Source organism: Conger conger, chromosome 4 (genome assembly GCF_963514075.1).
Source record: "Conger conger chromosome 4, fConCon1.1, whole genome shotgun sequence".
In the NCBI taxonomy this organism is placed as follows: domain Eukaryota; kingdom Metazoa; phylum Chordata; class Actinopteri; order Anguilliformes; family Congridae; genus Conger; species Conger conger.
This window is the reverse complement of record NC_083763.1, coordinates 17,455,587-17,468,326: the sequence shown is the minus strand read 5'-3', so window position 1 is coordinate 17,468,326 and position 12,740 is coordinate 17,455,587. Positions and strand designations below refer to the sequence as shown.

Here is a 12,740-nt window from a genome sequence, read left to right as displayed (position 1 = left end):
GTTTATACAGTAATACAGTAATTTAACTTTTTCAGCTTTATTGGACAGTATATAGAGACAGGAAGAATGGGGGCGAGAGAGAGGGAAAGACATGCGACAAAATGTCAGATGGTCGGATTCGAACCGTTAACGTCGCGGCTCACAATGAGTATGCGGTTAGTGCTCTGCAGGCTGCGCCACCGAGACACCCCAGTTAATTTTTAACTTTGATTTGGAATTACATTTGAAATATGGAACTGAAAGCTATTAAAAGATAATCACACTTTATTCAGCATTTTTTAGGCACTGATATTTATTTGAACACAACTGTACAAGATACCCAAACATGCACCCTAAAATAAATAAAAGATAAAGCTGACAAATTAGACTAGAGTGCACTACTAAATCTACCAGAATAAGCAGAATAAGCTGGTATCCTGGTAGAAAGGGCAAAAACAGACATGTTGAAGAGATTTAATGGATTATCTCTGTCATTAACACAACTGTGCAAGATACCCAAACATGCACCCTAAAGTAAATAAAAGATAAAGCTGACAAATTAGACTAGAGTGCATTACTAAATCTACCAGAATAAGCAGAATAAACTGGTATCCTGGTAGAAAGGGCAAAAACAGACATGTTGAAGAGATTTAATGGATTATCGCTGTCATTAACGTTTGTCACTCTGCAAATTATGTGTCCATTTACACAAGAGGATATGAACATGACAGGCAGTACATCTCCTTACTGACAGCTGAACCAGTCACATTGATCAAACGTCATCTACTGAATAGGACACCAGTCACATCGATCAAACGTCACTACTGAATAGGACACCAGTTCTACAGATGGAGATAATCCATCCTGGGTTTTTCCTGGAGTTTAAGATGCACAAGTTCTCAACACTGAATGTCTTCAATTAGAAGAAATAATTATATTGCACAAAAAGTCATTTGAGGAAGGTCTCCTTTCTTAGGGAGCTTGATGATAAAGCCCTCTTTCCACTCTGATGGCACTTATTCTTCGAACCTGATCTTTCCGAAGAGTGGGTACAGCAGCTCCACTGTGGTGTCCAAGTGTGCTTCTGCCGGGATGTTATCTGGTCCTGTTGCCTTCCCATTCTTTAGCTTCTGTAAAGCCTTTCTTATCTCCTCTCTACTGGGTCTGTCGCAGCTGATGGGGTGATCAGTTTCTGCTGCTTTAATATATGGGAGTTTGGCGGTGTATGTCTTGTTTGAGCAGCTCCCCAAAGTGTTCAGCCCATCTATTGAGTTGGCCTTCTTTAGTCATAATGATGTTTCCTTCTTAATTTTACACTGGTCTTTGTGGATTGCTGTACTTGCCTGACATCTTTCTGGTGGTATCGAATAATTGCTTAATGTTTCCACTGCCTGCTGCTTCCTCTGCTTCTTCTGCTAGGCTGTCTATGTATTTCAGCTTGTCCTCTTTGATACTTTTCCTCACTTCTCTGTTGGCATTAGTATACTCTTCTTGCTTTCAATGCTCTTGTACGGCTGTTTGTCACTGCTGCTTTCCTCTTTCCTTACTTTAATCTTTCTCTGAGTTTTGATGGATATCCATTCCTTTTTTAAAAATTTCCTATAGCCAACAACTTCTTGGTATGTTGATGTTTAATATTTTGCCACTGGCTGTCAATGGTGGTCTCGTCGTCAAACAGTTCCTGCAGAACTTCAAATTTGTTGGAGAGATTCAATCTGTACTACTTGTATCCCTCAGTAGACTCACGTTGTACTTTTGTCTGTTTCCTGTTGTCTCTATCTGTTTTTTTGTAAGCTTCAGTTAAGCTTCAGTCTAGGAGTTAGCAAATGGTGGTTTGATGTTACATCTGCTCCCCTTTTTACTCTCACATCTTTGAAACAGATGTGATCTATTTGATTTTCTGTAACATTATCTGGTGATATCCATGTGCCACTTCTCTCCATTCTCACTAATTTCTCCAAGCCCATGTTATCCCATCACTTCTTCATATCGGATGTTGTTTCTTCCAACCTTTGCGTTAAAATCTCCCATGAGGATGGTGACATCTTTCTCTGAGTACTTGTCTAAAATGTTCTGAAGTCTGTCATAGAACTCATCTTTCACTTCATCTTCACTATCATTTGTTGGTGCATAGCATTGGATTACCTTCATTCTGATCTTCTTCTTTATTCTGAATGCAGCTGTGATGATTCTTGATCCATGGTTCTCCCATCCTATCAGCGCCCTCTGTGCAGATCTTGATAGCCTAAGCGCTACACCTTCTGTGTGTGGGGCATCATCTTCTTCATGACCTGAATAGAGCAAAATCTCACTGCTCGTCAATCTTTTCTGTCCCGATTGTGTCCATCTTGCCTCGCTGACTCCCAGCAGTGCAAGGTTGTCATTTTTCATTTCTGCTCCTACTTGGGTGGTTTTCCCTTCTTGGTGTGTCTGCAAGGGATTCTTTGTTTTTCAGGGAATGCTTTACTCTGAGCAACTTGATGTACTGGATGGAACTTTTTGGGGCCGGCTTCACAGATGCAGATTAAGCCTAGATTCACATTTGAATTTAGTCTCAGACTAAAGACTACAAGGCTTAATCTGTCCATGTGAAGCAGGCCCTAAAGCTTTGTTTACATGGCCAGATTCAGATTTTCCAAAATTACAAATTTTTAAAAAATACATTATGGGCAAAAGTATGTGGACACCAGGCACTGTCACAATAATCTGTATCCACTCAAATCTTTTCATTGAGAAAAAAATCTTCCACTTCCACTGTGTTAGAGCTTCTGTAACTTTGATTTAGTAATACTTAGAGTAACTCAGACTCTTGGAAAACAAATACCAAAGGATTACATTTCAGAAGATTATGCCTGTCAAAAGGGTTGAAGAATTGTAGCATTTTATTTCAGGTATGTTATTTTCAAGCTTGTGGAAAGAAAAGGGGCGATATTTAAGGGGTTAATCAATTCATCACTTCCCAGCTTTTGGATAATCTCTGAAGATAATAACTCATGGAAATGTTTAGCATTTTCCCTTTAAATGTATCTTTTCAACCAACCGGGATTTCATTTCAAACTAAATTCTGGAGAATTCAACAACATTCAAAGTCCAATGGTATAAATGCTTTCAAAGAACCATAGTAAGATGAAGTATTAGCATTTTTCAGAGAGTGACCCCAGGTGCCATGGGCACTCTGCAGGTGTGAATGGGATTTGTGAAGGTGCAAGCAGGACAGTTCTCTGTAGGTTTAAGCTGTGAAGGAAATGATAAGCATGTCTCCATAAGGCTTCAAATGTCAGTGATGGTGAGATGTACAGAAGTACCTCCACGGTATGCTGAGACATTTATAATTGTGCAAGTGTCTTCAATGCAATCCTTTTTATGAACTGCGTGTATTCAATAATCTTTCACATAGCATGCTAATATAAGACATTTGGTGCAGTTTCTTTAATTGCAGTGGTTGTCATTTTAACATGCATTCATAAATGACACCAGCCTCACGTGACTAAATCACTGTCCATTGACATTATACCTTAACATTACTGAAAGTGCCAGTCTTGTTAAAGGGTGCCTATACCTTTCCAATTTTATGAAACTGTTACACTTAAGCTAAATAAAAAATGTTTTAAATGATTTTTCCATCAAGAATCAAATTAGCTTCATAAATTGTATACTTGGTTTTAAGAAGCAGAAAGGAACAAAGAAAAAAGAAACGATGAATGAGAATTGTGCTGTAGTGCTTTCCTCTCGCATATCCATGTACAGTAGTTACATAATATCCATCCATCCATTATCTGAACCCGCTTATCCTGATCAGGGTCGCAGGGGGCTGGAGCCTATCCCAGCATACATTGGGCGAAAGGCAGGAATACGCCCTGGACAGGTCGCCAGTCCATCGCAGGGCACACACACCATTCACTCACACACTCATACCTACGGGCAATTTAGACTCTCCAATCAGCCGAACCTGCATGTCTTTGGACTGTGGGAGGAAACCGGAGTACCCAGAGAAAACCCACGCAGACACGGGCAGAACATGCAAACTCCGCACAGAGAAGCCCCGGCCGACAGGGATTCAAACCCAGGACTCAAACCCACTGCACCATCCGTGCCGCCTAGTTACATAATATGCATTATATATTATAAGTCTTTTAAAGTATGTAAAGTGATGTAATGTGAATGGCAGTGTGTCTGCTTCATTTGGTTGAACAACACTCGTTGTTTCAGAAGTGCTTTAATTTGTGCAGCCATATGTTCTTTAAAGTCTATTAGCTATTGCTACAAGCCAAAGGTGTGTGCTTCTTTTACGAGGTTATGCCATAAAGATCTAATTTCCAATGGAATTAGGAATATGGAAATTTAGCACAGCATCAAATGAACACAAATTTAACTGAGAGTCTAATTTATGGGCAGACGTGCTTTCATCTGTTACACTAGATGGAAACATTCTACAACCTTCTCATACTGAACTTCAGTCTGTGTTGCTATGTGCTGATTATCATTTCATATAATTGTATATGTCTAAATGTATTTGTATCCTGTAAGACAAATTAGCCAAAGATATAATGAAGTAATTACAACAAGTTCTTCAGGCAAAATTATTTTTTTACTGTGTACGAATGATGAAGTATGACATTGATTTGACTTGCTTAGTGCTGAGTGGAGTAGTAAAATGAGAAATGTAATCAGGCACTGTGCAGTAAATCCGGTTTGTCAGTCAGCGGTTTGCTCTGTCATGATGCTTCTGTATTAAGTGAATGTCAAAAGCGATTGGAGAGTGTCCGCCCTTCAGGGAGCTCCAGTGATGGAGTGCAACTTTAACACGCTACACAGAGGCCCTGTTAAAATGCAAATAGCTTTTTCTGACCCCTCTCAGTGATCACAGAGGCCTGTAGTGTTTGAAGTGACCTCCTTTTCAGAAACACCACAGAAAAGCCCCTTCGCACTGCTTCTCATCAAATTCAGAAATGGCAAAAAAAGAGAAAAAAGAAAAAAGAGTGGAGGAGTGGAAAGTTTATGTTTTCACATTTCATGTTTTAGGCACTTCTATTGTACAGGTAGCTCACTGGATATCTCATTTGCTCACTTCATGATATGAACAGATATGAATGACTTATTAGACTATATGTACCTCAGTTGAGATAGGTATACGTTACTTCATAATGATTTGGGCTAGGGGTGAAGAGGGAAAGTGCTGTTGAAGCTATATAGTAAAAAAGCTCATGCCAACAAAACATGCAGAACACTTATGATACTTGGCTTTAGAGCTGCAATGTAGCCCCATATGAGAGACCATATTTCACAACATGTGTAACAGACAGAAACATGTAAGTGCAAGCAATGTGCAAGCAATGTCTAGAAAATGACTAGTGACTGTTAAGAATGCAAAAGAATACTGGCTGCCCACGACAGTCATGCTTAATGGATAACAATGATGTTTTACTCACATAGTGCAAAAAAGCTCAAATATGAATAGTGAATAGCTGAGAATGCTGTGGTGCATTCTATTACCAATGGCAATACTAATTTCAATTTTACCATTTTCTCTGGAGGTAATAATTTGCAGAAAACAAATCAAAGGGTGCCCTGCTGCAAAAACAGCTCAAGCTAGGGTTTGAAACAGCTGGTAGCTGGTTGACTAATTAGGACAGCTCTATACTCAACATGGTTTGACCAACTCAAGCTATGTTTTGAAACAGCTGGTTGCTGGTATTTCAAGCTGGTCATAGCTGGATAGCTGTAAACCAGGGGGCTACACATGTGAGGTTTAATGTATTTATTCTAGCAACACATTCCTGGGTTTGTCAAGTTGCAAGTTGGGTGTTGCAAGTGGTTCATGGTTCTGTGTAATTTCAGCAGAACTGCTGCCTGTGAGTGTGAAGATGTGTACAGTATACTCAGAAGCACCCAGAGTGTTTGATTTTGTGAAAAGTCTAAGGTCAGAGAAAGGGTCCAGAACTGCAAGCCACCTTGACTGGAGATAATTATTGGAGATAATTATTGAAAGAACCTAAGGCACTTTTTTGTACAACTTGTTCTTTTTTTAGTAATGAGCAAATCAAGAGTCATCAAGACATAGTGCCTCTGATCATGTATGTAACAATTCTGATTCATTCCTGCTAAATTACCTCTCCACTTGTTGGGAACTTTATTATATTGCAGGATCGTGCAGCGATAATGAGAGCTAAGTGAGAGGAAGTGGAAGAGCTTTTCTGAATCTCAGTACAAACGATCTGGCATATATGTATCTAAGAACCAGCTTTATTACCCTAAAATAAGACAGGCACCACATTATTCACCCCCTGCTTTAATAAAGTAATTGGCATTACATGCAAATCAATTCCACAACGTAACCTCATAACACTCTTCGGCTTTACTTTTATTCTCTGTCAAATAATTAAATGTAGAGCTACATTTCTGGAACTGCCAATTACTTTCTGTAGCCCCATTCATGGCCTCTTTCCTTCATCTACCTGTCAGTGCTCACCCAGGAGAGGGGGAAATAATAGATGTGTGGGCCTAAAACCTTCAGAGTCCAGTGAGGACAGCACAACAAAGACTGGATTGAATTAAAGATGAAAATGGCATTCAAAATGTATTCAGATAGAATGAGGTAGTATATTCTAGCAGTCTCCTATTATTCTGTGAGTTTTTTAAATGTAAGACTCATTTCAAAAGCTATTATAGTCTTTTTAGAGCATTGGGATATATTTAGAAGTATAGTGTAAATGTAATTCACAGTAAAAGCTTTGCTTATATATAATGTACAATCAATACAAAAACTGATGGTTTAGTCAAGTCTGGATCTTAATCATTACCCAAGCCTCTAATTATTTTCAAAATGACTCTGTTAGCCCTCCTGCCAAAAAAGAAAAAAGCATGTCTTTGTATGAGATATCTATTTACTGACAGATGACTTGGCTGGCAGTTCTGAAGGCGATAGCAAACAGGAGACAAATGGCTGCAGAGAGAGCCCTAGGTATTAAGTACAGCCTAGAGCAAACTGACCGATCTGCCACTACAGCAGCAGTCTGAAAGAAACAGGTGGGGGATAAAGGTTAACAAGGACATCCCTCCTGTCACAGAGACAACACTTTCACTTTGTGAGGAATATGCCTTAAACAGGTCCCAGCACACGCTGTGCAGGAATATTTTAGAATATTAATTGCACACTTAGTATGCTGTGGTCATATGGCTTTTATTAGTATTCCATCAATTCAATGAGCCATGAAAGCCCAGATGCTTCGCCCTGCTCTTTCCTGTGTACAGTATATCCACTGTTCCCTTACATATCTGCATTTGTCAGCGAGACCTGTACTTTATTGTATGTGTTTTCCCTTTTATTAATTCATTCAGTAACCCAGTGTCATTTTTATTAACCAGATGAAATCATTCCTAGAATATTCTTCATGATTCTTCTGCAATGCATTAATTACTCAGTATAATCCCGACAGACAGACAGACAACAACATCCACTGGATGTTTCAATTTCTCAGTCAGTGATGGAGGTTTGTACCTTGCTGGACAAGCAGTAAAACAGAATTGCAAAGCAATAGTATAGCAGTCATTTTGATTGGTTAAAAAGGCATAAGGTTGAGAATGCCATATGGCACTCTTGGAATTTAACGGTAGTTACTCTTGAGTGCCATATGGCACTTTTGGGACTGAAAGGGTTAACAAATGCCTCTTCAGTCAAATAGTGAACACATGCCTCTTCAATAATAAAGGAAACATTATCCCCCCTTCCTTTGATAAAATCATCAATAATAATAATAATAATAATAATAATAATAATAATAATATGGGCGGCACGGATGGTGCAGTGGGTAGCACTGCCGCCTCACAGCAAGGAGGTCCTGGGTTCGAACCCCCCGTGGGCTGGGGCCTCTCTGTGCGGAGTTTGCATGTTCTCCCCGTGTCTGCGTGGGTTTCCTCCGGGTACTCCGGTTTCCTCCCACAGTCCAAAGACATGCAGGTTAGGCTGATTGGAGAGTCTAAATTGCCCATAGGTATGAGTGTGTGAGTGAATGGTGTGTGTGCCCTGCGATGGACTGGCGACCTGTCCAGGGTGTATTCCTGCCTTTCGCCCAATGTATGCTGGGATAGGCTCCAGCCCCCTGCGACCCTGTTCAGGATAAGCGGGTTAAGATAATGGATGGATGGATGGATAATAATATGAATATTGGGTGGCACGGATGGTGCAGTGGGTAGCACTGCCGCCTCACAGCAAGGAGGTCCTGGGTTTGAATCCCCGTCGGCCGGGGCCTCTCTGTGCGGAGTTTGCATGTTCTCCCTGTGTCCGCGTGGGTTTCCTCCGGGTTCTCCGGTTTCCTCCCACAGTCCAAAGACATACAGGTTCGGCTGATTGGACAGTCTAAATTGCCCATAGGTATGAGTGTGTGAGTGTGTGAGTGAATGGTGTGTGTGCCCTGCGATGGACTGGCGACCTGTCCAGGGTGTATTCCTGCCTTTCGCCCAATGTATGCTGGGATAGGCTCCAGCCCCCCTGCGACCCTGTTCAGGATAAGCGGGTTAAGATAATGGATGGATGGATGGATGGATGGATGGATATGAATATTTCATGCTGGTACTTAAACACTAAATTAACTAAAACCAAGGCCATCATTAGGGCTAGCCAATAATGCCCTCTAACTGTTCTATGCTATGAGGTTTCACTGCACAGATTTTTACTGCCGCTCTTAAGCCGAAAATAGCATCATCACACCCTGGCCAAGAGGGGAATGCACCAGGCTGCTCTCAACTACCGATTAAAAGCCCCCGCTCCACACCCTGAGTTCCAGGTGAATCAAATCATCACCATCCAGTCAACCCAGTGGAAGTTTGCTCTGCTACCAATCCAAGTAGCTGGGCAAAAAAACCCGAAATAAGTAAAAAAACTAAAATAACAAACTAAAGGGACTACTAGCCAGCACCAGCAGTGCTCAAGCTTTTGAAAAGATTATCAATCCTGTGCAAATACATGTCATATGAACCTAGTCACTCGTTTAGTTTATCACTTTGTGTAGTTCACCATAAATTAGCAGAACTTTTATAGATAGTGCCTTATTTTTGAATGCTAAAATACAGGCAGGATGTACTTAAAATGATTAAATCTCTCCCCTTGTGTACTGCAAGACAAGTTTGACAACAAAAGATTGAGAGGATGAATCCCTATCTCAGTGATGGCTTTTATAGGCACCAAAGCCAACATAGCTTACAGGGTGATTATAAATGATGAAATGAACAATGTTTCCAGAATGTTTTTGTTGACAATTGTAGGTTTGCCAAGATCTGATGACCCACCCTACCCAAGCAGACCTCTAACGTCTTAATTTGCCCACTTAGCTTCGATTTGGGAGATCATAGAAGATATGAACAAGGGTTCCGTTTGTGAGACAGTCTATTCAATTTACTACTATATTTCAACATACTTCTACAACCACTGATGTCTACATTGTCTACATTCAACAGACTGCGTTTTCCCCATCATCAATAATAATGGCATCAGAGGAGATTTTTTGCATTTGCATAAATGTGAGCAAATACATTTATTTTATTCATGTTGTATGTTAAATATTTTACAGTCATCCAGATTCAGGGCTGAGAGTTGATTCAGACCACATTTTTGACATTAAACACGTGGAAAAGCACACTATAGTTTCACATGTACATGTCCTGCTACTTCTTTGCCTCAAGGTAGCATCACACTCAATGCACCACAGCACAGCAACTGGATTAATTTACACCAAATAATGACTACTTTTCTGCACACCTTGACATGTAACAGCCTCCTGGGAACTTGGACAACCATGATTCCAGGTCAGCAGGAATGTACCAACAGTCTACATTCACAAATGAAAATTAATATCCATTCACAACTTTGGGCAACTGTAGCCTATCATTGCTATGGGGATTTGAACAGTTATTACCTCTTATACTTGAGAAACATGTTAAAAGGGTAGCTGACTAATTAAAATTACACAGGCATTTTCACGTTCCATATCTCTGTTCACTTCTCATGGGGGGTGGCTGTTGAGTGAAATTACAATTATAATTCCAGGCAAGTTCTGCTTGTTCAAATGTATCAACATTTACCAGTCATATCATTATATGCTATATGCAAAATAATAGGCATCTGTATCCAAGCATTGGTTATCAAGATTGATTAAGATGATGATGATGAATGATGATGATGATGATTGTTATTGTTACAGTAATAGTACAGTAGTACTCATTTCTACAGTACTGGTTATTTGGTTATTATTCAAGAAAAAATATGCTACACAGAAACACCCAAAAACAAAAACATTGCAATACAAAATATTGTGATCTGACACTTTTTCCGCAAAAGCTTGGAAGAATAGGTTTATAATGGCAAATCTTTCCAATTTCACAGAAGAATAATATCAATAGGGGCAACAGGCTGATTTCAAATACAGAGAGTTTGAACAGTAAGTTCATATGGGCATTCAAATCTTTCATAAATGCTTCAGTAGCTAAAGAGTGATGGTGGATTAAATGAAGTAAATCATTTGAAGAAAACTTGATTCTCTCCACAGAATTCTTTTGAAATCAAATCTCTCTTCCCTTTAATGAATTTTTCTTGCCTCTGTGTGGACACGTCTGTTCTCAAGGTCAGAGGTGTGACTGGAACATGGCGTATTGTTGGGCCCACACCTTACAAGAATGAAGACAAGATTAGGGATAAGGCTATAGTAGGCATTCCCAGGCACACCTCTCACATGAAAAATGTGAAAATGAAAAAGCTTCACATGCTAGACATTGATGAATTGCATAATTACAGAAATAAATTGGATTCAGGTTCAAAAGAACACATTTGTTCAGCATGGATATAAAAAACAGTTCCCACCTTCATCTCCCTCATCCATAGATATTCATGAAACTCAGCTCTTCATTGTAACCACAAATTTCACAGTTCATCATGGCTTGTGAAGGAATTTCTCATTTCAAAGCTCATTACCCCTGGTGACAACTAATTAATGACACCAATCTGAAGCAATGTTTACTCAGAGCTAAGCAAAGTTACCCATAACCATCTCACAACCACATCTTGTGAAGGAGCATTGAGCATCATGTTTAAGTATATTAATTAAAAAGAGATGAGGGCAAATCTGAAAACAAATATATATATATATACATATTTTTCTTAATCACATGTAAGAATCATCAGTGGAACTGTAAATGGAAGGGAGATAAAAACAAATACCAGTTTTTCAATGCAGGAGAAGAGGCACAAAGAGCAAAGAGAACAAACAGCAGAGGGCAAATGTCCTTTTGATGGCTTACCTAATTGATGGCTTATCTTGTAGCAGCAGGGGCCTGTATCATGAAAGTATCTCAATTTAGTTGAGCGAAATCCAAGATAGCCAGGTCAACAAATCCTGAACATGGCAATCAAGGATAATGGGTAGCACAACAGATCACGACACTGGTTAACTCATTCTGCCAACCCAGGATTTCCCACTGAAGCTATCTGCATGTTCACATAATACGAGCAGTGTCTGTCACAATTAGCTCTTAGAATCACAGAGAGAGGGCGGCACGGATGGTGGAGTGGGTAGCACTGCCGCCTCACAGCAAGGAGGTCCTGGGTTCGAATCCCCGTCGGCCAGGGCCTCTCTGTGCGGAGTTTGCATGTTCTCCCCGTGTCTGCGTGGGTTTCCTCCGGGTACTCTGGTTTCCTCCCACAGTCCAAAGACATGCAGGTTAGGCTGATTGGAGACTCTAAATTGCCCATAGGTATGAGTGTGTGAGTGAATGGTGTGTGTGCGCCCTGTGATGGACTGGCAACCTGTCCAGGGTGTATTCCTGCCTTTCGCCCAATGTATGCTGGGATAGGCTCCAGCCCCCCTGCGACCCTGTCCAGGATAAGTGGGTTAAGATAATGGATGGATGGAATCACACAGAGAGCCAGAGTTTACCGGGTTTTTTGCAGGATGTATTAAAAATCTAAAACTGAAAAAACTCATTTATTTAATTTTTTATACCCTTCATTTAGTACTTTGTCAAAGCCCCTTTGGCAGCAATTACAGCTTAAAGTCTTCTTGGATAGGTCTCTCCAAGCTTTGCACACCTGGATTTGGACAGTTCATCCAATTCTTCTTGCCAGCTCCTTCAGATTTGATCTTCAGGTCTCTTCTCAGATGTTCTAAGGGGTTTAAGTCTGGGCTTTGGCTGGGCCACTCAAGGAGACTTGTCCCGAAGCCACTGCAGCATTATCTCGGCTGTATATTCACCATAGGGATGGTATTAGCCAGGTGATGAGCAGTGCCTAGTGTTCTGCCCAAAGAGTTATATTTTTGTTGCATGCTCTCAGAGTCGTTTAAATGCCGTTTGTCAAACTCCAAGCGGGCTGTCATATGCCATCGAGCAACTCGCATAAAGGCCTGATGGATGGAGTGCTGCTGAGATAGTTGTCCTTCCAGCAGGTTCTCCCATATCTGCACAGGACTTCCGAAGCTCTGTTAGAGTGACTGTTGGGTTCGTGGTCACCTCCCTGACCAAGGCTCTTCCTGCCCAGTTACTCAGTATGGCTGGACATTCAACTCTAAGAAGAGTCCTGGTGGTTCCAAACTTCTATTTTACAATTATAGAGGCCACTGTGTTTATGGGAAGACTCAAAGCTTTAGAAATGATTTTATACCCTTGCCCTGATCTATGCTTTGCCACAATATTATCAGGAAGGGCTACAGAGAGTTCCTTGGACTTCATGGCATGGTGCTGCAGTTTGAAGACTTTCTAAACTATATCCAATCAAT

At 40.5% G+C, this 12,740-nt stretch overlaps 1 pseudogene; it reads right to left on the bottom strand.

The window, feature by feature from the left end:
- Nucleotides 1-911: 911 nt before the first annotated feature.
- LOC133126077 (uncharacterized) lies at nucleotides 912-9,772 on the bottom strand (annotated as a pseudogene).
- Nucleotides 9,773-12,740: the final 2,968 nt, after the last annotated feature.